Below are 24,931 nucleotides of genomic sequence, written 5' to 3'. Positions count from 1 at the left end.
CAGTCCTTCTGGTCCTTTGACTGTTGCCCAGTTGTGTCCTTTGGGCTGCAAGCTGCCCTCCAGAAAGGCACCGTTGTCTCATAGCATCTCTGTGATATCAGAGAGACAAATGAAGGAGCTGCAGAGATGTTGAAAGTATGGAGGTGGTGGTGGGAGGCTGTATATGGGCATCTGAAAAGAGCCCTGTGTGTCCTTGGCTAGAAGGGGAGTGTGGAGAGCTCCCTCAGGTGCCCTGAGAAAGGGAGAGAATGTTGGATATCTGCAGTTTTGGAACAGGACTCGTCTGCTCTCAGCAATGACTTGTTTCTTTTTAGGGCAACATCTGAGAGAGATCATCCTCCAGCTCCAAGAGGTGGAAGCACAGGCCAGCTGGGAACAAGACTAATAGACTCACTCTTCACCAATGGACAGTGAATCCGTTTTTCTCAGGACTCAGTAGAAATGCCAAGGATTTCTACCTTTGAGGAATACTCTACAGGGGTGACAAGGACATCTAAAAGAAAATAAAAAATATTAAAAAATCTCTAAACCTCTCTTTATCAACCCTCATTCTTTACAATTTGGACCAAAGATGCTGAAAAGCCCTTCTACATGACGGGTGGATTTCACCTGACAGAAATTGTGAATGTCAGAGTTAGTCACACCCATTGCCCCATTCCCACTACTGTGCAGCAGGACAGGTTCCTCTGGAGCCCATATGCAGAGATCCCTACTCCTCACAGCAGCACACTCAGCGAGCACAACCTGGAGCTCCAGCACGGAAGCTGCACAAAGATCCTCTCAGTAAAAAGGGAGGCAATGTGGGGGGTTGTATGAGAACTGCAACATTTGGGTTTCTTTTTTCCTTGAAAAGTCTCTGCTAACTTCTCAATGTCTTTTCTTCCTTGCAGAGTCCCCCATGCCCAGAAATAGCAAAATGTCCAACAGCAGCTCCCTCAACGACTTCCTCCTCCTGGCATTTGCGGACACGCGGGAGCTGCAGCTCCTGCACTTTGCACTCTTCCTGGGCACCTACCTGGCTGCCCTCCTGGGCAATGGCCTCATCATCATAGCTGTAGCCTGTGACCACCATCTCCACACCCCCATGTACTTCTTCCTCCTCAATCTTTCTGTTCTGGACCTTGGCACCATCTCCACCACCGTCCCCAAATCCATGGCCAATTCCCTGAGCAACACCAGGTCCATTTCCTACTCAGGATGTGCTGCCCAGGTCTTCCTGGTTTTCTTCTTGTTTGGAGGAGAGTATTCTGTTCTCACTGTTATGGCCTATGACCGCTACATTGCCATCTGCAGACCCTTGCACTATGGGAACATCATGGGCAGCAGAGCCTGTGTCAAAATGACAGCTGCTGCCTGGGGCACTAGTTTTCTCAATGCTCTCCTGCACACTGGGAACACATTTTCCATACCACTCTGCCAAGGCAACACAGTGGACCAGTTCTTCTGTGAAGTTCCCCATATCCTCAAGCTCTCCTGCTCAGACTCCTACCTCAGGGAAGCTGGGCTTCTGGTGGCTAATGCCTGTTTAGGCTTTGGATGTTTCGTTTTCATTGTGCTGTCCTACGTGCAGATCTTCACTGTTGTGCTGAGGATGCCCTCTGAGCAGGGACGACACAAAGCCTTTTCCATGTGCCTCCCTCACCTGGCCGTGGTCTCCCTTTTTGTCAGCACTATCATCTTTGCCTACCTGAAGCCCCCCTCCATCTCCTCCCCAGCTCTGGATTTGGTGGTGAGTGTTCTGTATGCAGTGGTGCCTCCAGCAGCGAACCCTCTCATCTACAGCATGAGGAACAAGGAGCTCAAAGATGCCCTGAGGAAAGTGATTTCATGGACATTTTTCAGCAGTGGTAACATTGCCTTTGTTCTCCACAAATGACTCCCCCTGTGTCCCGTTACCAGGACTGAGCTTTGTTTGTTCACTTTATTTTTATTATGACTAGTATTACTATTATTAGTAGTATTTGTTATCATGTTGCTACAGAAATGCTTGCGTTCATTCCACCTTCACTGAGACTGCTCTGTCTCACCTGGTGCCCATATAAAATTGTGCCCAATAGTGAGTCAGGGCTGACTCCCTCACAGTATCTCTGTGGGTTCTACCCAGTGCAGTGCTTGAAGGCTGGGCTTTTTTTCCAAAGATGGTGTCAAGAATAGTTCCAAGGAAGTGCACTCCAGAAGGGCCTGTTGCACAGGGTTCTCCATGGGTTCAGGAGCAAAAAGCTCATAATCATGTTATGATTTCTTAGAGAACAAGGGCTGGAGTTAGGACTCACCCATCAGTGTCCAGTGACAGTGGAGGGGATGAATGGTCACGGATTTACATACCCACAGCCTCAAAAAGGGAGAGGTCCTCCAAGGTGGAGTCACCTAAAGATAAAATGCTAAACCCAGTTATCTGCAGGCAAAGGAGGACTCTGCAATTCCAGGAGAGGCATTGGGGACCCAGCTGACACGGGGAAGGGAGACCAGAGAGTGATTCATGTCATCATCAATGAAACACCAGGGGCAGGATCTAGAGGCACACCTGGACACAACTAGTAGCTTTGGAAATGCTCCATAGTCCCTCCAAGCACCTGCCACATCTGCAGTCACCTGGAGGGATTAGAGGCCATGATCCCCATTTGGTTGGATCTGCCTCCCACCCTGACCAGCACCGCCACTGCAGATTCACCCTGCAGCCCTTTGGCCCCGTGGCCCCAAAGCCTGCTTGCTCTGCAGAGCAGCACTGTGAGCTCAGGGCCCTGCAGGAGAACAGGGGAGGGGTGTGGGAATGGCCACCAAGATCAGAGATGGGATTGGGAGAGATGAGAAGGAAGTGGAACTGGCCTTGAAAGTGTCTTGGAGAGAAGAATGCCAACTTTTAACCCAAGACAATGTTCAGAGTGTGGGTACACTAAAGCGAGCTCACGGTGCAGAGCCAGAAGTTCTGTGATTCCTGGACAGTTGTTCTGCAGCTGGCACGTTCCACAGCTGAAAGGGTCTGTTGGGGCAGGTGGTGCTTTAGAGCAGGGATTCATTGCAACACGGTCAGAGGGACAGGGCATCACAGCTACCTGCTTCCAGGGTTGGTGCATGGGTGTGAAGCCAGGGAGTGCACCCAGGTCTGCCCAGGGCTGTGATTTAGAGCACTGTCCCTGTGTCCCAGGGTGCTGTGTGCCCAGGGCAGTGACTCTGCCACCTGCAAGGGTCAGAACTCAGCCTGCCCGGGGAGCTCCCCACGGGTCTGCAAGGAGAAGCTTTGGGTGGGAGGAGTGACTCCTGGCAGGGCAGGATCATTCTCCTGCTGAGAGGGTGCTGCGTGGGTCAGGGCTGCTCTCGGCTCCAGCTCACCCCCAGGATATTTCCAAGGGACCTTTTCTAGAGGACAGTCAAAGCAGGGACAGGGGTTACCTTAAAGGTCGGGGCCCTCCTTAGTCAGTGCTTTCATTTTCCTGCTGTTTGCAGAGTGCTGGCAGGGAAAAGACAAGGGAGAGAGAAACTGCTCCCAGGAGGAAAAGCTCTGAGCAGTGGAGAAATGATCAGTGAATGAGAGGAAACTAGAACCATAAATGCTGTGGGAGGGGGAATTTGGAGACCTCCCTGTCATGCCCTTCAATGCAGACCTCTTCCTCTAAGCAAGCCCCACTGTGTCTCCTCTCCCACCCAGCAGAGCCTCTGCCTTGAAGGCCAGGGGGTCTAGGGCATGAGCCCCCTCCTCAGTAGCCTGAACTCCAGCAGAAGTTAGGGGCATCTCTCTGACAGTGTGCCTGTCTCCCACTGTGTGACAAAGGGCATGAGAGCGACTGTCCTGCGATGTAGCCACCTGGGAGGTGGTGTGCACAGCTGGGTGAGGGGAAGACTTTCCTGAGTGCCCGTCTGTCTGGCTCCTGGCTTTCCCTGTGGTAGGAGTGTCACAGTGTTGCTCCTTGTTTCCTCACCTCTCTGTGCTTCTCTGGTTCTTGCTCTCCTGCTCTCTGGGGTCAAGAAGGGGGTTCAGCTGCAGTTAAGGCAGTAACATCCCACTCCCACTACATTGCCTGAAGAAAGAGTGCAGATGGTAAACTGATGTGAGGGCAGGGTCCATCTCAGTTGGAAAGACATGTTTAGGAAGGGTCGGGTCAGCCCCTGCCTTCACTGCACTGTTTCTCTCCCTTGGCAGAGTGGGAGCTAGTGCGACTGATCCAGATACAGACACCCGTGTTCAAGAGGGCAAGGTTGGGGGACGTGAATCCCTCTCAAGGACCTTCTCTTTCAGACACAGCTGCCATGAGTGCTTTATTTGTCTCTCACAGAGATAAAAAGAGAATATTCCTCCTGGGTCACCAAACCAAATCCCCTTCACTCAGCTCAGGGCACCCATCCCCAGGTATCCCCAGCAAATACACGGGCAGTCTAACACCTCCATTTACACCCCCCAGCAGAGCAGGGCTGACTCCTGTGGAGCTCATGAGCAGAGGCCCCTGCGCTGCACGGCAGCCTCAGCACAAAGCAGAGGTCAGGAAAGGGAGCTGAACAAGGTGAAGGAGAGAGTCAGTGTGTGGGGGTGCTATGAGGAGTGGAGTGGGTTTTGCTCAGAGAAGCCTGTTCTAACTGGTCATTGCCTTTTCCTCCTTGGACAGTGCCCTGAACCAAGACAGAGCAAATGCCCAACATCAGCTCCCTCAACGAGTTCCTCCTTCTGGCATTCGCAGACACACGGGAGCTGCAGCTCTTGCACTTCTCGCTCTTCCTGAGCATCTACCTGGCTGCCCTCCTGGGCAATGGCCTCATCATCACAGCTATAGTCTGCGACCACTGCCTCCACACCCCCATGTACTTCTTCCTCCTCAACCTCTCCTTCCTTGACCTTGGCACTGTCTCCACCACTGTCCCCAAATCCATGGCCAATTCCTTCCGGAACACCAGGGCCGTTTCCCACTTGGGATGTGCTGCCCAGCTATTTTTGTTTGCCTTTTTCATGTCAGCTGAGTATTCTCTCCTCACAGTCATGGCCTATGACCGCTACGTCGCCATCTGCAAACCCCTGCACTATGGGACCCTCATGGGCAGCAGAGCTTGTGTCGAAATGGCAGCAGCTGCCTGGGCCAGTGGTTTTCTCTATGCTGTGCTGCACACTGCTAACACATTTTCAATACCACTCTGCCAAGGCAACACAGTGGACCAGTTCTTCTGTGAGATTCCCCCGCTCCTCAAGCTCTCCTGCTCAGACTCCTACCTCAGGGAAGTTGGGCTTATTGCGGTTAGTGCCTGTTTATTCTTTGGGTGTTTTGTTTTCATTGTGCTGTCCTACGTGCAGATCTTCACTGTTGTGCTGAGGATGCCCTCTGAGCAGGGCCGGCACAAAGCCTTTTCCACGTGCCTCCCTCACCTGGCCGTGGTCTCCCTGTGTATCAGCAGTAGCATGTTTGTCTACCTGAAGCCCCCTTCCCTCTCCTCCCCAGCTCTGAATCTGGTACTGGCTGTTCTGTATGCAGTGATGCCTCCAACTCTGAACCCCCTCATCTACAACATGAGGAACAAGGAGCTCAAGGATGCCCTGAGGAAAGTGATTCAGCTTGTACTAGTCCAGCAAAAATAACCTGCCCATCCCTCTTCACAACGGGTGTCTAATTTCTCTCAGACAACTCTTGTGCTTTGCGCATTCTCCCTGTGATGAGCGTTTTAGTCCACAAATGTCTGAATTCATTCCACTTCTCCAGGAGCACAAACCCAGTCTGTCTGACCCAGAGGCCTTCTGTGAAGACGTCTATCACTGTGTCAGATGCAGTCTCTTTAAAAAAGAGGATATCTCCACTTCAGTGCATGAAGGTTGGGCTCTTCTTCCAAAGCTGGAGCTGAGAATGTGCTCAAGGACTTTCACCCTGAAAGGGCCTGTTGCTTTTCAGAGGCTCTCCTTGGGCTCAAGGCGATGGACTCAAGAGGTGAATTGTTAGGGAACAAAGGCTGGATTCAGTTCTCACTTGTGGGTGCCCAGTGCTCCTGGCGGTGGTGAATGGTCAAGCAGTATCTCCCATTTGACAGGGCTGGAGACTGATGCCCGTCCTTCTCAAAGGGAGTATGGATTCCCCCAGGAGAGCACAGGGCATCTCCAGGGGCACCATGTGCCTCGGGGTGGGCAGTGAATGGAGCTTCACAAGATCAAGTGGAGTCACCCAAAGGTAGAGGGACAAAACAATGAATGTCCAGGCTAGTGAGAGCTCTGCAATCCCAACATGACAGTTTAAATAAAGCAGTTCTTCCGAACAAAGTTTCTCCATTCCAAGTGTTGGTAGCAAATGTATTTTGATGAATAATGTGTGTGTGTGTGTGTGTGTGTGTGTGTGTGTGTGTGTATAAGTATGTATGTATATATATATATATATATATATATATACACACACACACTCGAATAGAAAGGGTTATACCTGTAGTGCATGAACATGGTGCTGCCAATTAATAAGAAAGAAAAAAAATATATGGCAGCGGTAAAAACTGTGTTTTGAAGTTTTGGAAAAGAGGATTTCTTGTCAATTGTTGCAGTGAGTTATTTTTTGAGAAGATCTCAACTTATGACTAGGATCTCCTTTTGGGGCTTGATTCATTTGGCCACATAGGGAGGCTCTGGCTGCCTGAGATGCCCTGGGGTAGCTGTGTTGCCATGTGGTGCTGGAAATTTTGGAGGTGGCTCCTGCAGGACCTTAGCTTGTCATTAGGAATGGTATCTCAAAACAAGTCAGTTGAGACAACTTAGTTCCCTCTTTGGATGAGAAAGGGAAGCGCAGAGAACTGGATTTGACAGAAACATCTGCACTGACGGGGTCTGGCCTGGGGTGAGATCAGCCTCCTCCTTGTTGTCAATGAGCTCCCTTCTTGCCCCGTTCTCTATGTCCTGCCTAGTTAAGAGATGGGAATCGGGGCTGCCAGAGCCGGACATTTCCACCTCTTGCAGATAACCATCCCCTTATGAGACAAGTTGTAATGCTGGAATCAGTCTCCCTTCAGTGCTTAGAGAGGGCCCATTGGTGATTAATCTAGTCTACTTCAATGAACGTGATGAAAGAGTGGAAATCTTCAGGAAGGGTGTTAATGGTGGGAGAAGAAATATTGATCTGCCCTTGCCCTTGTGTTTCCACTGCTCTGTCTATTAGGCTGAGGATAAAATCTCAATGATCTCTCACATATTTCCACATGTCCTACTTAAACCGGTCATTTCTAAAGGCATCTTTGCATCACACGATCTGGACATATGCACTTTCCATAGTTTCCCAGTTTCCTCCTCCCCTTGCTCTTTATCCATTCAGGTACCTCTCAACTCTCCAGTGGCTGCTCTGAGCTGCTGGGAGTCTGAAGCTTGCCTCGTCTTTCAGCAGTCTCCTTGTCTCTTTAGCCAGCTCCTTTGTTGCGTTTTTTGTCTATCCTTTCCCATCTATGTGTCGAAAACATTTCAGGAAGGTTATGCCTTGTGGGCAGTGGACCTCACTGGAGGCAGCTTGGACTTGACATACAGTTAACAAGAGTCTTGTATCTTTTATTCAACTGTTCCAAATTTTATTTTTGTTTGTTTGCAATTAAGACAAACCCTTCTGTGTCTGTCTGCAGCTAGTTCTCAAAGGAAAGCAGGTGAGAACTTGGGTATATGAGCTGTAACATTCAGCTACAGCCTTGAGTGGCAAAAGGTTCGATTTTCACAAGAGTGATGTGAAGTTGCCAGTGGCTGATGAGGGCAATGGCAGGGCTGGGGAGCTGGGGAGGAAGGTTGACCATACATGTCTCCTGTCAAAAATACTGCTTTGCCTACGTGTCCAGACTTCATTAGGACACACTGTGGGTCAGTATGAATTGGGGAATGTGTGTATGACTTTTTCTGAAAAGTGAAGGATGAAGAAAGCTTAAGAAGCAGACATCTTTCTTTTTCAGGTACTCTTTGAAATCTTTCTCTTTTAAATACACTCCCACAAATTTTCCAGTTAACCACACAAGAATTGAAGAGCTGAGGAAAATTATGGAAAGAGGCATGGTTCCTTAGGGTTTTTTTGCATTTTAATGACCCCTCGAATGTATTTGGTACTGAGCCCATGAACCTCAGATGCTGAGAAGAGGCTGAAGCAACCTCTCAAGAAGCAAATCCCAAGTTTCTTGGAAAGATAATGGGTCCCACTGAGGGCCACTACCAGGAAAGGCTCCCCAGGAGCTGATCAGAGCCGAAAGTTGGAGGCCCTGATTGCAGGTAGGCAAAGGCAATGTGAGGGTGGCTGTGATGCCAAGTCAACCTTGATGTGTGTTATCAAGCAGAGTGACCAGGCACTGACAGCCAGTCCCTGGGAAGGCTGATGCTTTCCATCACGCATTGCTCAGGGCTCTTCCTGGGGCCAGTGTGAGGGTGGAGGTGCACAACGCTAAGTGCAGGACCATGATATGGCACCTGCTGGGCTCCCAAGGGACAAGGAGGCAGCAAGGCCACAGTGCTTTAAGGAAACAGCATCTCCTCATAGGCCTCAGTTACAGAGACACCAGCCATGGCAAGACGACAAAACCTAGCTGTGTTGGGAGCTTTCAGCCTTGGCAGTGCCCTCGGCCATCTCCACCACAGGCTATCCTGTGCTTTCCCACACCTGTGCATGTTTCCTTGAAGCCTGGACACACCCAAGCTGCTTTCCCACCTTGTTCTCAGCCCGCAATCTCCCTGCCTCTCCTGATGTCTTCCTGTCCTCCCTTGCTTTTCCTTGAAACACAAAGGCAGGGGCTGATCACAGACTCCCTCTGGGTGACCTGTTGTACCATACCACTACCTTATGAGTGACATTCTTTTGACCTGAAGTCCAGTGGGAACCTCTCAAGATGCAGTTTGTGGATCTTTCCCCATTCTCATGCTGTTTTCCTCTACTAAGACAAGCTCCCTCATCTCTGAAACCACTCTTGAAGCAGTCACAGGCTCCTACTCTACTGCCCCTTGCTTCCACTTCAGCAGGCTAAAGAAGCCCAGGTCCCTCAGCCTTTCCTTATGAATGGAGTTATTCCCACCTAGGCACAGGACTTGACACTTCTCTTGTAAATCTTCATGAGGTATCTGTTGTCCGAATCACATGAATTTCTCAAGATCCTTCTGGACTGAAGCTCCTCTGTGTCAAAACAAGCAAATAAACAAAAAACAGCCAACCAACTAACATACAAAACAAAACAAACCAGCGCCAATGAGTTAAGGGTGAGCGGGGGGGGGGGGGGCTGTATGGGACAGGATCAGGGTGGTAAAAGAGACAGAATTAGTAGGGTGGGAAAAAAAAAACCCAAGGAAATTAAAAGTGAAGCTAAGGATTGATCAGGTCTGTCTTGGGGATTCCTGCCACGAAGCCCTGCATCTGAATAATTCTGAGTGGAGAAGGACAGGAAAGCTGGCCTGCTTCCACTGTCACAGGGCACCTGCGTGCTTTCCCTGACATCAACAAGCGAAGATTGAGAGTGGGAAGAAACATGGACACCCTCAGGGTGGAAGGGACCTCAGGAGGTCTACAGCCCGATCACCTTGCTCATGACGAGCTGACAGCAGGGTCAGCTCTGGGGTCAGGCCAGGTTGCTCTGGACTTCTCCAGTGTGGTCTTGGAAACCTCCAAGGGAGGAGACTGTACAGTGCTGTCTGGGCAACAAGTTCCAATGCATCATCACAAAGCAAGTGCTCCAGCTCCCTGACTATTGTGAGGGCTCTCGGCAAACTCGCTCCCAGTTATCAACCTCTGTCTTCTTCTGGGAACCCAAACCTGGATGCAGGGTTCTAGATGGTGTCTAGTGAATACTGACTAGAAGGTGATCACCATTTCCCTCCACCTCCTGGCTGTGCTCCTGCTTGTACAGCCCACGATGCTTCTGGCCTTCTTTGCTGCCAGGGAAAGCTGCTGCCTCATGGTTTGCCTCCTGTCCCCCAGCACCCTCACATCCTTTTCCACAGAGCTGTTCCCCAGGCCCTCAGGCCCCAGCCTGTGCCACAGTGGGGTGTTGGTTTATCGCAGGTGCAAGCCCTGGCATTTGTCCTTGTTGAATTCCATGAGGTTGCTGACAGCCCATTCCTCCTGCCTCTCTAGCTCCCTCTGAATGGCAGCCCTCATCTACAACCCATCCAGTTGTCTGCTCTTCTAGACTCTAATGTTCTAACGTGCATGCAAGAATATTATGGGACAGAGTGCCAAACACCTTGCTAAAATTCAGGTAAAGGACATTTACTCTTCTCCATGCACAAATACAATTATTTATTCATAGCAGGCAATCAGGTTGGAGAGGCACAATATACTCTGTGTAAATTCATGCTAACTGTTCCCAGGCACCTTCTTCTCCTTCATGTGCCCAGAAATGTGATCTGAGAGGGTTTGCTGCATGACTCACTCCTCACCAAAGGGAGGCTGAACTGCCTGCAACTCCCCAGGTTGCCCTTGTGGCCTTCTTGGAAGATGGATGTAACAATTGCTTTTCTGCAGTCATTGGGACTTCACCCCATCTCCACAACCTTTCAAAGATGATAGCAAGTGGCCTTGCAGGGACAGCACTCAGCTCTCACAGCATCCTTGACTGCAGCCCATCCAACCTCATTGACCTGTACAGTTTGAGTTCTCACAAGTAATCCCTCACTAGCCTTGTCCACTCTTGGCTGTTTTTCTCCTCTGGAGTCCTGACTCAAGGCACAACACTCCGGGAGACCTTGCTTGTGGAAACCGAAGCTAGTAAGGGGTTGAGTTGCTCAGACCTATCTGCACCTGCTGCTACAAGATTCCCTGTCCCATGTAGCAGTGAGGCCGCATTTTCCTTTCTATTCTTTGATTCTTACAGAAACAGTAGCAGCTCATCTTCATGCCCTTGACATCCCCTGCAAGTGTCAGTGCTAGGGGAGCTTTTTCTTCCCTAACACCAAGCCTATGACCCTGGACAATAGTTCTAAATGCCTCCTTGGCCTCTCCCTTCTTGCCTTTCTGTATGCTGCCCTATCACCCTGGAGCTAAGGTGCAAGGTCCTTGTTTAGCCAAGTGGGTCCCCTGAGAAATCTGATAGTTTTACTGAGAATTGGGATGGACCATTCTTGTGCTTGGCATGTGCTGTCCTTAAAGACCTGCTGGCTTTCCTGAGCTCTGGGGCCCTTGACAGCTGCCTCCCATGGGTACAAGAAAGTATCACACTTCTCATCCCATCTGGCAGCTATGCAAAGAAGTTGTCCCACAGAATCACAGAATCACAGAATCACTGAGGTTGGAAGGGACCTCTGGAGATCATCTAGTCCAACCCCCCTGCTCAAGCAGGGTCACCTAGAGCACATTGCACAGGATTGCATCCAGGCGCGTTTTGAATATCTCCAGAGAAGGAGACTCCACAGCCTCTCTGGGCAACCTGTTCCAGTGCTCTGTCACCCTCACAGTCAAGAAGTTTTTCCTCATGTTCAGATGGAACTGCCAGTGTTTCAGTTTGTGCCCATTGCCTCGTGTCCTGTCACTGGGCACCACTGAAAAGAGTTTGGCCCCATCCTCTTGACACCCTCCCTTTAGATACTTGTACATGTTGATAAGATCTCCTCTCAGCCTTCTCTTCTCCAGGCTAAACAGGCCCAGCTCTCTCAGCCTTTCCTCATAAGAGAGATGCTCCAGTCCCCTAATCATCTTTGTAGCCCTTCGCTGAACTTGCTCCAGTAGTGCCACATCCCTCTTGTACTGGGGAGCCCAGAACCGGACGCAGTACTCCAGATGTGGCCTCAGCAGGGCTGAGTAGAGGGGGAGAATCACCTCCCTCCACCTGCTGGCAGCACTCTTTCTGATGCAGCCCAGGATACCATTGGCCTTCTTGGCCACAAGGGCACATTGCTGCCTCATGCTTAACTTGGTGTCCACCAGCACTCCCAGGTCCTTCTCCGCAGAGCTGCTTTCCAGCAGGTCAACCCCCAACCTGTACTGCTGCATGGGGTTATTCCTCCCCAGGTGCAGGACCCTGCACTTGCCTTTGTTGAACTTCATGAGGTTCCTCTCTGCCCACCTCTCCAGCCTGTCCAAGTCTCTTTGAATGGCAGCACAGCCCTCTGGGGTATCAGCCACTCCTCCCAGTTTTGTATCGTCAGCAAACTTGCTGAGGGTGCACTCTGTGCCTTCATCCAGGTCATTGATGAAGAAGTTGAACAAGACTGGACCCAGGACTGACCCCTGGGGGACACCGCTAGCTACAGGCCTCCAACTAGACTCTGTGCCACTGAGCACAACTCTCTGAGCTCTGCCATTCAGCCAGTTCTCAATCCACCTCACTGTCCACTCATCTAACCCACACTTCCTGAGCTTGTCTATGAGGATGCTATGGGAGACAGTGTCAAAAGCCTTGCTGAAGTCTAGGTAGACAACATCCACTGCTCTCCCCTCATCTACCCAGCCAGTCATTCCATCAGAGAAGGCTATCAGATTGGTTAGGCATGATTTCCCCTTGGTGAAGCCATGCTGACTACTCCTGATCACCTTCTTTTCCTCCACATGCGTGGAGATGGCTTCCAGGATGAGCTGCTCCATCACCTTTCCAGGGATGGAGGTGAGGCTGACTGGCCTGTAGTTCCCTGGGTCCTCCTTCTTGCCCTTTTTAAAGACTGGGATGACATTGGCTTTCTTCCAGTCCTCGGGCACCTCTCCTGTTCTCCATGACCTTTCAAAGATGATGGAGAGTGGCTTAGCAATAATGTCCGCCAGCTCCCTCAGCACTCGTGGGTGCATCCCATCAGGGCCCATGGATTTGTGGGTGTCAAGTTTGCTTAAATGATCTCTAACCCACTCCTCCTCCACCAAGGGAAAGTCTTCCTCTCTCCAGACTTTCTCTCTTGCCTCCAGGGTCTGGGGTTCCTGAGGGCTGGCCTGACCAGTAAAGACTGAAGCAAAGAAGGCATTCAGTAACTCTGCCTTCTCTGCATCCTTCGTCACCAGGGCACCCACCCCATTCAGCAAAGGGCCCACATTTTCCCTAGTCTTCCTCTTGCTGCTGATGTATTTGAAGAAGCCCTTCTTGCTGTCCTTGACATCTCTAGCCAGATTTAATTCCAAACGGGCCTTAGCCTTCCTCGTCGCATCCCTGCATACTCTGACAACATTCCTATATTCCTCCCAAGTGGCCTGTCCCCCTTTCCACTTTCTGTAGACTTCCTTCTTCTGGTTGAGTTTTGCCAGGAGCTCCTTGCTCATCCATGCAGGTCTCCTACCTCCTTTGCTTGACTTCCTACTCATAGGGATGCACCGCTCTTGAGCCTGGAGGAAGTGATGTTTGAATATTAACCAGCTCTCTTGAACACCCCTTCCTTCTAGGGCCCTCACCCATGGGATTCCTCCAAGTAGGTCCCTGAAGAGGACAAAGTTTGCTCTCCTGAAGTCCAGGGTTGCGATCCTACTTGGTGCCCTGCTGCCTCCTCGCAGGATCCTCAACTCCACCATCTCATGGTCACTGCAGCCAAGGCAGCCCCCAACCTTCACATCTTCCACCAGTCCTTCTTTGTTTGTTAGTACGAGGTCCAGCAGCACACCTCTCCTTGTTGGCTCCTCCACCACCTGTGTCAAGAAGTTGTCACCAATGCTCTGCAGGAACCTCCAGGACTGTTTGTGCCTAGCTGTGTTGTCTTTCCAGCAGATATCGGGGTGGTTGAAGTCCCCCATGAGAACCAGGGCCTGGGATTGTGAGGCTACTTCCAGCTGTCTGTAGAAGGCCTCATCGACTTCCTCTTCCTGATCAGGTGGCCTGTAGTAAACACCCACAACAGTGTCACCTCTATTAGCCTGCCCTTTGATCCTTACCCATAAGCTCTCGACTCGCTCTTCATCCACCCCTAGGCACAGCTCCATACATTCCAGTTGCTCTCTCACATAAAGAGCAACTCCACCACCTCGCTTTCCTGGCCTGTCTTTCCTAAAAAGCACGTAGCCATCCATGACAGCACTCCAGTCATGCGAGCTATCCCACCATGTCTCTGTAATGGCAGTGAGATCATGGCCCTGCGACCGCACACACATCTCTAGTTCTTCCTGTTTGTTCCCCAAGCTGCGTGCATTGGTGTACAGGCATTTCAGGGAGGTGATCGAGCATGCAGGTTTCCCAGGAGGGCTAAAAGAGGGTCCTCCATAGCCACATCCCATGCGCACTTCCCTGGCTGCATTCACCTGTTGGAGGCATCCTGACTTGAGCAGTCTTTTGCCAACTACCCTGTCACTATAACTCTCCCCTTCCCCCATCTTTCCTAGTTTAAAGCCCTCCTTACCAGGTTGGCCAACCTGTTGGCAAAGACCCGCGTGCCCCGCCTCGTGAGGTGGATCCCATCTCTCGCCATCAGTTGTCGATCTTCAAACAGGGTCCCATGGTCGTAGAAACCAAAACCCTGTTGCCAACACCAGCGGCGCAGCCAGTCGTTAACCTGGAAAGTCCGTCTCCTCCTCCTCTCATCCATCCCCCTCACTGGCAGGATTGAGGAGAAGATGACCTGGGCTCCCAGACCCTTGACCACAATCCCCAGAGCTCTTAAATCCTGCTTCATGGTCTGCAGTTTGCCCTTGGTGTCATTGGCGCCCACATGGAAGAGCAGCAGTGGGTAATAGTCCGAAGAATGGACGAGCCTTGGCAGTCTTTGCATGACATCTCTCACACGAGCCCCCGGCAGGCCACAAACCTCTCTAGACAAGAGGTCAGGTCGGCAGATAGATGCCTCCGTCCCCTGTAGCAGGGAGTCCCCCACAACAATCACCCGCCGCTTTTTCCGGGTGTTCCGGTAGGGCACAGGGTCTGTTGTCCCGGTTACTTCCCTGGCAGCCATGCCCATCTCCTCCTCATCCTGGAGGGCACTAAACCTGTTCTTCAGCTTCAGGTCTTCAGGAGGAGTAGGAGCCTTTCTCCTCCCACGAGCAGTGACCAGTTTCCAGCCTTCTTCTATGATGTTACGTTGTACCATTTCACACGGCACAGAGCCCTCTGGCAACTCCACTGCTGCAGGGGGTTGGGACTCCTGGAGCTGTACAGTCTCCGAGAATACCCTGTCTATCTCTTGCTCTGCTTCTCGGATGCTGCACAGCCTACTGACCTCCTCCCGTAACTCCCTTACCTGACGACACAACTCATCAACAGCAGCACACCTCCTGCAGGAGAGCTGGCTGCCAGCCCAGGCCTCCCGGAGAGGCCCCAAGCACTCCCTGCAGCCTGAGACCTGTAGAGCTGCATCTACTGTCAGAGGGCCAGTCTGGGTCCAAGCCTCTGACACAGCAACTCCAGCAGCCGCTGGGGAACGCGCTGTGCGGCGTGTCACGACCATACTTGAGGAAGTGTACACCACAGGGAACAGAAATGAAGGTCCCTTCGCACGTCCCTTCGCGCGCCCTTCTGCGCAAACTGCTGCGCAAACTGCTGCGCAAACTGCTGCGTCTGTTCGCTGCCTCTGGGAGCTGCGCTCTGGGCCTGGCTCTTATATAGGCCTCTCCCTAGCACTGACTCACAGGGTGCTTGACCGCCCAATCAAGGGCCACTGGGATCAAAGGCCCCAACCCCCTCTGGTCAGGGGCAACCCAGAGAGCTCGTTAGCAGCAGCCACTCCTAGCTGGAGCTTTTCCCACGAGCTTTTCCCAGGAGAAGTCAAGGCCTCCTGCAGTTGTCCTTGCCTAGCTTCCCCTTTCCTGTTCACAGCGATCACCTTCTAGGTCCTCGGGGGTCCTCAGAAAGCCCACAACTTCCACAAGATCCTCAAGTTCTAGTCAGAGCCCAACCACTGCTGCGCAAACTGCTGCGTCTGTTCACTGCCTCTGTTAGCTGCGCTCTCACCACTGTCCCCACCACTGTCCCCAAATCCATGGCCAATTCCCTGTGGGACACAAGGGCCATTTCCCACTCAGGATGTGCTGCCCAGGTCGTTCTGTTTGACTTCTTGTTAGCAGGAGAGTATGTTCTTCTCACTGTTATGGCCTATGACCGCTACGTTGCCATCTGCAGACCCCTGCACTACGGGACCCTCATGGGCAGCAGAGCTTGTGTGAGACTGGCAGCTGCTGCCTGGGCCAGTGGTTTTCTCTATTCTGCGCTGCACACTGCTAACACATTTTCAATACCACTCTGCCAAGGCAACACAGTGGACCAGTTCTTCTGTGAAATTCCCAAGCTCCTCAAGCTCTCCTGCTCAGACTCCTACCTCAGGGAAGCTGGGCTTCTTGCGTTTAGTGCCTGCTTAGTCTTTGGTTGTTTCATTTTCATCGTGCTGTCCTATGTGCAGATCTTCACTGTTGTGCTGAGGATGCCCTCTGAGCAGGGACGACACAAAGCCTTTTCCATGTGCCTCCCTCACCTGGCCGTGGTCTCCCTGTTTGTGAGCACTAACATGTTTGCCCACCTGAAGCCCCCTTCCATCTCCTCCCCAGCTCTGGATCTGGTGGTGGCTGTTCTGTATGCGGTGGTGCCTCCAACTCTGAACCCTCTCATCTACAGCATGAGGAACAAGGAGCTCCAGGATGCAGTGAAAAAACTCATTCAGTGTGTACAATGTCAGCATCAATAACCGTCCATTCTGCATCCACTCCTTAGGGTGTGTGACATCAAGGCTGTGTGTTTTGCATTTCTTTCTTTCTTGTCTTTCTCTCTTTTCTTAAAAAAAAAAAAAGGTTCTTTTATGTCTACTCAGGCATCCCTTTTTTGAATCTGACCCAGAGACCATGTTGAAGCAGGAAGCCAGGCTTCCCCCTTCATCAGCAGAGATGGGGAACCTGAGAGCCCACTAGTCTGAGCTCCTTCGGATGCCCCCAGTGCAATGCAGAGAGTTTCCTTTTGCAGGGTCTCTTTCGGCACTAACACTGAGGGAGTTCAGGGGCACAGGGTCAGGCTCCGATGAGTACAGGCGGGATGAGACCATGGGTCCCGTGTCCATTAGAAGAGCTCAGCTCCCCTGGCCACAGTCAGGGTGTGATGTCAAACTCCTCTCCTGTGAGGGTGGCAGCCAAGTGTCACCACAGGCTGGTTCCTTCCCTTTCCAGCGCTCCAACACTACAAGTGAAGGAGGAGTGGAGGGGAGGGGAGTCAGGCAGCAGCTTGTGGGGACAGACCCTGTGCTTGATCCCCCCCACTGCCACAGCAAGCATTTCCTCACTGCAGCCTTCCCATGGGGGCTGCAGCTTTCCTGGAAACACATTCCCACGCAGCAGTAGGACTTTCTCTTTTTAGAGTTGTTCCTCCTGTTCATTTCCATGCTGTCTTTCTGTGCTCTATTCTGTGGATATGGCCCAGGAGTTCTCATAACCTGGTGGTGGTAGCGTTGTGTTTCTATGTTCATGTGTCCTGAGAACTCAGGCAAGACCAGGCACTGGGCACCCTTATGCCACACCTGGCCTCCAGAATAACATTTCCATAATAAAAGAAGATGTCCCCTGTGAGGTGCCTGAAGTCTGGCCTTTCTTCAGAAGCTGGAGTCAAAAATACGCCCAAGGGATTGCACCACAAAAGGGCCTGCTACTCTGCTTATGAACACCATGGGATGCGGGGAAAAGCTCAGAGTCTCTGTGTGATTTGTTAGGGACCAAGGGCTGCATTCAGATCTCATTTCTCCATGACCAGTGCCAGTGGAGATGGGGAATGGTCTCTGAGTTGTCTGCCTGGGGCTGTCCCACAGGTGACAGTGCTGACAAGAGATGCCCATCCTTCTGGAGGGGAATCTGAGCCCCAGGAGAGCTCAAGGGATCTCCAGGGACAGCGTGTGCCCAGGGGTGGGCAGTGAATGGAGCCTCACAAAGTGAGGGACGGTCCATGGTGAAGTAAGCAGAAGGTATAGCACTAAATCCAGGTACACATGGGGAAAGGAGGACTCTGCAATCCCCAGAGAGGCAGTGGAGACCCAGGGAAGGGGCACTGGAGAGTGATTCCTGCACCCTCGGTGAAACACCACAGGCTGGAGCTAGTGCACACCCAAACACATCTCCTGCCATTGCAAATGCCCTGGGGTCACTCTGGGCACTGTCCATGAGCACAGAGATGTGTCAGCAGTATCAGCGGTGTTGATTCCTGTCTGGCTGGGTCCACATGGCCAGAGCTGAGTCAGGAGTCACCCCATGGCCTCATGACCACACAACCTAATCGGTCTGCAGAGTACCACCAACAGCCCAGGGCCCTGTGGGGAGCACAGGGCAGGGGTGCAGGAACGGCCAGGCCAGCATGGACACACTGACCTGGGGAAAGGCTCTCTGGGGAGCAGGGATGTCCCAGGAGAGAAGCAGTGCAGCATTCAGAAATAGGAAATGAGAACGAGAAGCAGCTTTCTCTGATCACCAGCTCAGGGCAGGCAGGTCTGTCCCAGAGGCAGCAGGAGCAGACGGAGGGGCTGCAGGACCAGGGCTCTCGTGCTGTGCTGGGCAGCGGCGTGGGCATGGAGGGGCTGCAGGCAGACAGGGAGGGGGATGTGCTGGGCACAAGAGCAGAGGAGATAGAGAGTGACTGGCCTCATTGTGGGGCCTCTCGCCCCTGCTGGGGGCTTTGGGCCATGCCTGACATACACTGTGGACATGGCTGTGCCTGGCCCTGCACCTCTCGGGTCCTGATCTGTTCCTGTCCCCGTCCTGCTGACCTGACTCCACATCTCTGCCTCGAACCTGCCTCCGACTACAGTCAAGAAAGCCTTGGCAAGGGAAGCGGGCATCCAAGGAGATCCCAAAGAAGGCTGTAGGTACAAAAGGTGACCCTATATCCATAGCAGCAACTCTTGTCTGACAGGCAATTTAAAGGTGTCAGGAGAGCTTCAGATTTGGACCCTCCAACCAGGGAACATTGCATGCAGAGTCTTAGCTGCATGAAGAAGCGAAAGCAGTCTCTTGTTGTCTGAGTTGATGATGCCCAGTTATGACAACAGGTCTTTCTGTGTCACAGCTCGACTGTTTATGAACCATTTGTGACGGGGTTCCTGCTACAAAGAGGATGTTGTTGGGAGCAGCAAGAGCGCGGCTGCTCCACGTGGGAAGGGGAGCCAGGAGCTGAGGGTGCCGGGAAGGCAGGCAGGGCAGGGACCCACTGATGAGATGTGCCGTCCCACAGTGCCCGGACGAGAAGAGCAGAGCAGATTTGGGGATGGTAACTGGGGTCAGGCACAGTTCAGCGATGGCCAGATGGGACTGGAGGTCTCCAACCAGCCCTACTTTGTGTGGGAGCTTGGACTGGAGACCTCCAGAGGTCCTTTTGCACCAAAAGTCCTCTGCAATTCCATGAATTCTTACTCCTCAGCCTCTGCTCTGGCACGGCTGGTAGGGGGATGAGTGTACCTAGGGCAGGGCAGAACAAGTCTGGCTGGGAGAGCGTCATGAAGAAGATCCAATGGTCCATGGGTCAGCCCTGGCCTTTGGCAAAGCCTGTTGTGCACCCTGAGAGGCTCCATCTGCCTCTTCCACCCTGCCCTGTGCTCCCCTCCCATCAGACAAAGTGGTGGCCACCATTGCCTGGGGACTCTCTTCCCCACGGGGAGGAGAAGGTGGTCCTTTACCAGCCCCACACTGCCTTTTCCACCCGGGCCTTTGCCGTTGTGTGTGCCTGGGTCTGTCCACTTGCCTTCTCCACAGTCACAGCTGCCCAGAAGCCCATGAAAATTCCAGTGCTCCTACCCTCGAGTGGGCATCCACCCAGAACCTGGAGCCTGGCTGGTCACAAAGGCATCACCCATCCAGTGCCCCAGCCGTGCAGCCAAGGGCAGGGGTCTTCGCCCCAATTTCTCCTGCTCCCAGCACTGCTGCTGCTGTGCCCATGTCAAACCCTCCTGCCGCCAGACTGCCCTGGGCCTGAGGCAGCTCCAGCTCCCTCCAGGGCTGCGCTGGAGGCTTTCAGGAGTGGGCTGAGGTGGGGCTGGCACCGCCACCTTGGGTTGGGAGAGGGCAGCTCCCCTCTGCCACGCTGGGACTGGGGCTGGGGCTGGGCATAGCTTTTCCCTGGGGAGCTCCCTGAGGAGCCGCTCCAGGGGATCCTTCACCTCTGCCCTGGCAGCAGCACCCATGCTCAGGGTGCTGGGGTGGATGTGCACAGAGGGTGGAAGGAGCACGGGCTGCCCAGGGGGAACATCGAGACCTTGTCTGTGCACACAAGGATGGAGTGAGGAAAGCCAGAGCTCAGCAGAAGCTGGCACCAGAGACCTCAGACATGGAGAGGGCTGTGCTATTATTAAATGACTCTTAAATAATCCCCCAGAGTCTGGGGAGCACCTACGCAGCCCAGGCTGTGCCCCACGTGGGGGTCAGCAAACAGCCATGCTCCTGGATCTGCCAGGATCTGGTGCAGAAGAGAGGCCATGCAAGGCTGGCCTTTTCCCTTCCACTGGGATAGAGAAACCTGCAGGAGGATGCAGGTGGCCATGGACAACCCCACAGCTGGGGTGAGCAGTCAGCATGGGAAAGGGGTGATGTGAGGGGCTGGTGTGGGACGATGGCCCTGGGGCAGCTTCCCCAGTGTGTCCATGCAACACAGGGAACCAGCTGGGCTCTTCTCTCCTGCACCCGCCATGTCCTGGTGCCTTTCCCAGGAGACCTGCATTTGCCCTACAAGCACACAGCTCTGTGCTCCCACACTGCTGTTCACACACAGTAGCTGCCTGCAGGCATTTTCACCTCCTGGGCCCTTCCCAGACCAGACCAGACCATCCCCAGCTCTCCCCACCTCCCCTGCCCTCTCCCCAGCTCACCCAGCAGAGAAGCCCAGGCTGGCGGTGGCCCAGCAGCAGTGCCTGTTACAGGGGGCTGCAGAGCTCTGGGCACTCACTCCTCAGCCCCAGACCCTCTGAAGGGCACAGCAGGTCCTGGGGGGCAGAGAGGGGTGTCAGCCTCCCCATCAGTACCAGGGCTGGGGGCCAGCAATGGCCCAAGGAAATGGAAGCCAGTCACACTGTGTCTCCACTGCTCTCATCACCAGGAGATCCTTAACCCTGGCTGCCTGCAGCCCCTCTGGGCAGCTCCTCTCTCCAGGACAGCATACAAGTCCTGGCCCCAGCGCTCCTTAGGCAACTCCAGTGACACAGCAGCCTGCCCCAAGCTGGCACACACAGAAACAGATTTTCATTTATTCTTCCTCAGAAACACCCAATTGCTCCTTTACTCTTCTCCAGGGATGTCCCAGATCCCCAGAAAGCCTTTCCCCAGGTCACTGTGTCCATGATGGCCTTGCTGGCCATTCCTGCAGCCCTCCCCTGTGGTCCCCGCAGGGCCCTGGGTGGGCGGTGCTGCTCTGCAGGGTGAGTGTGCTGTGGGGGCATGGGGTGACTCCACCCTGGCCGTGCTGGTCAGGGTAGACCCAGCTGGCCCAGCATCACTGCACCTGACAACCCCCTCCCCAGGGGTCTGTGGCTGTGGAAGATGCTCAGAGCAATCACAAGGCATTTCCAATGGCTCAGGATGGGGTCAGGTGGGTCATTAGATCCAGCCATGGTTTTTCCTTGTTGGTGACATGAACCACCCTTGAGGCTGCCTTCCCTGCGCCTGAGGAGTCCCCACTGCCTCTCCTGAGATTGCAGAGCCCTGATTTTGTGCATTGCTAGGTTTGGATCTTGACTTTGGGTGACCCCACTTGGTTTTGGGAGTCTCCACTCACTGCACATCCCAGGCACATGCTGTCCCTGGAGATCCCCTCTGTTCACCTGGTGGCTCCATATTGCCTTCCAGAAGGATGGGCATCTGTCACCAGCCGTCTAATATTTGAGACAGTCCCCAGCAGAAACCTCCTGAGCACTCACCCTCTCCAGGGCCACTGGGCACCCCCAAGTGAAGGCTGAATCCAGCCCTCATTCCCTCACACATCACCCTATGAGCACATTCTCCTTAGCCCATGGAAAACCCAGGCATGGCAACAGGGCCTTTTCGAGTGCAATTCCCTGACTGCATTCTTGGCTCCCACTTTGGAAGAAGAGCCCGGTCTTCAGGAAGTGTAGTGATGAAATCCCCTTTTATTACAGAGATGCTGTAAGGGAGGCCAGCCCTGACACAGTGCTCGGCAGATTTACACAAAGCCTCTGAGTCAGACAGACGGGGTTTGTGCTTCTGGAGAAGAGAGATGAATTCAGATGTTTGTGTACACACACTCTTATCACAGACAGAATGCCCCAACCACAAATGTTCCCTGAGATGGCTTGGAAATCACTTGTGAGGAGAGATGGGCAGCTTATTGATGCTGAATCAGAACCAACTGAACCAGTTTCTTCAGTGCCTCCTTGAGCTCCTTGTTCCTCATGCTATAGATGAGGGGGTTCAGAGCTGGAGGCACCACTGCATACAGAACAGCTGCCACCAGATTCAGAGCTGGGGAGGAGATGGAGTGGCGCTTCAGGTAGACAAATGTACCACTGCTAATAAACAGGGAGACCACGGCCAGGTGAGGGAGTCACATGGAAAACGCTTTGTGCCGTCCCTGCTCGGAGGGGATCCTCAGCACAGCAGTGAAGATCTGCACATAGGACAGCACAATGAAAATGAAACACCCAAACATTAAACAGGCAATAACCACAGTAACCCCAACTTCCCTGAGGTAGGAGTCTGAGCAGGAGAGCTTGAGGATCTGGGGAACTTCACAGAAGAACTGGTCCACTCTGTTGCCTTGGCAGAGTGGTATGGAAAATGTGTTCCCAGTTTGCAACACAGCATTGAGAAAACCACTGGCCCAGGCAGCTGCTGCCATTCTGACACAAGCTCTGCTGCCCATGAGGGTCCCATAGTGCAGGGGTTTGCAGATGGCAACAAAGCAGTCGTAGGCCATGACTGTGAGAAGACAATACTCTCCTCCTACCATGAAGACAAATAGAAAGACTTGAGCAGCACATCCTGAGTAGGAAATGGTCCTGGTGTCCCACAGGGAATTGGCCATGGATTTGGGGACAGTGGTGGAGATGGTGCCAAGGTCGAGGAGGGAGAGGTTGAGGAGGAAGAAGTACATGAGGGTGTGGAGGCGGTGGTCGCAGGCTATAGCTGTGATGATGAGGCCGTTGCCCAGGAAAGAACCCTCTTTCACCATTACATTGCCACCTGCTATCCATGTCAGCATGTGACCACTTGCAATCAAAGCCTTTGCATATGTAAGGTCCTCGGTAACACGTTTCCCTGTGACAAATCTTCGGTCAGTGCCACAGCTGAGGTGGTGAAGCCAAAATATGTGCAGACATATGCAGCCTGGGGTGCAGCCAGGAGCAGATGGAGATGCACAAGCTGTCAGAGGACTGCCATGTGCTTGGAATAACTGAGAGGTGGTGGGATCACTTGCATGACTACAGTCCTTCAATGTCAGGGAACAAGTTCTTCAGGAGAGACCAAGGGGGAAGATGAGGAGGGGGATACCCTATGTGTGAAGGGGTAGCTTGGATGTATGGAGCTCTTCCATGGGATGGACAAAGGGAGGCAGCTCTGAAGGGCAGAGGAGCTCAGGAAAGCCAGCACGTAATTAAGGAAAGCACGCATCAAGCACAGGAAAGCCCCATGCAAACAGTCTGTAAAATTAGTAGACACCTCTGGACCCCAGCTTGGCTAAACAGGGAGCTCCCACGTGAGCTCCCGGGCAATAAGGCAGCATACGGAAAGGGGAAGAAGGCAGAGGCTGCAAAGGAGGCATTTAGAAATATTGTCCAGCAAAGCAGAGATGGTGTTAAGGAAGCCAAAGCTCCTCTGCGACAGAGGCACTTGCAGAGGATGTGAAGGACAGGAAGAAGAGCTGCTGCTGCTTCAGTAACAGTAAAAGAATAAACAAGAAAATGTGGGTTCACGGCTGAATGGGGCAGAGATTCTAGTAAAAGCAGATGTAGATATGTGTGAGGAACTCAAGTCCTCCCTGGCTTCAGTCTTCACCACCAAGGTCTCCTGAGCTGTTGTGCCTAGAGTCAGGACTCCTGAGGAGAAAAGCAACCTGCAGTGCCTAAGTCTTGAGTGAGGAATGACTTGCAAGAACTCAACCCCTACAAGTCTATGGGATTAGATGGCTGGCATCCGTGGACATTGAGAGAGCTGGCTGCTGTGACAGCAGGGCTGCCCTCTATCCTCTTTGAAAGGCTGTGGAGATCAGGGGAGGTCCCAATGAACAGCAGAAGGAATATGTTGTGCCCATCTTCAAAAGCAGCCACAACGACAACCTGGGGAGCTGCAGGCCATTCAGTCGCACGTTGATGAGGAGTGTGTCATGGAGCTGTACTTGTGGAGGAGAAGAGAGTAGTGGATGTCCAGTAGACATCCAGGTGGGCAAAAAACTGGTTGGATGATTGAGCTCGGAGTGTTTTCATGAATGGGTCGTGTTTTACCAGGAAGCCAGGTAAAGGTGGGGTAGGCAGGGGTATACCCCACATCCTGTCCTGTTTGAAAGGCTCATCAGTGGGGCAGAACAGCCCGTGCATCAGGACAGGCAGAGACCTGACAGGCAGAGGAGGGACCCCAAGGAGAAGGAGAAGGCCCTGGACCTCACGGGAATGCCATATGAGTGCATGGTGCGTGCTCACCACAAATGAGGCCAGCTGCATACAGGGCTGCGTTAACAAGAGCCTGGCCACCCAGGCAAGGGCAGTTCTTATCCCCCTTGACTCAGCACTGGTGCGGCAATGTCTGCAATAGCGTGTCCCAGTGTGGTACGCCCAGTGTTGTAGGAATGGGGAACAACTGCAGAGGGTGCAGAGGAAGTCTGCCCAGATGGGTTTGGGGGCCTGAAGCACATGGCCAGTATGGAGAGGTTGAGGGACCTGGGCTTCTTTAGCCTGCTGAAGTGGAGGCTAAAGCCCATACAATAGTCACCTGTGACTGCTTGTGACAGGGTGGTTTCAGAGATGAGGGAACTTTTCTTGGTAGTGGGCAAGATCATGAGAAGGGGAAAGAACCACAGACTGCATCTGGAGAGGTTCAGACTGCACTTCAGGTAAAAGGAACGTCACTCGTAGGTAGTGCTGTGGTGCAACTGAACACCCAGAGGAGCTCCGTGATCAGTCCCAGGCTTTATGTTTCAAGGAGCCACCAACAAGGATGGAGGGATTTCAGTAAAGGTG

Source organism: Apteryx mantelli, chromosome 11 (assembly GCF_036417845.1).
Source record: "Apteryx mantelli isolate bAptMan1 chromosome 11, bAptMan1.hap1, whole genome shotgun sequence".
Lineage (NCBI taxonomy): Eukaryota > Metazoa > Chordata > Aves > Apterygiformes > Apterygidae > Apteryx > Apteryx mantelli.
Note: the sequence above shows the minus strand (reverse complement) of the source record.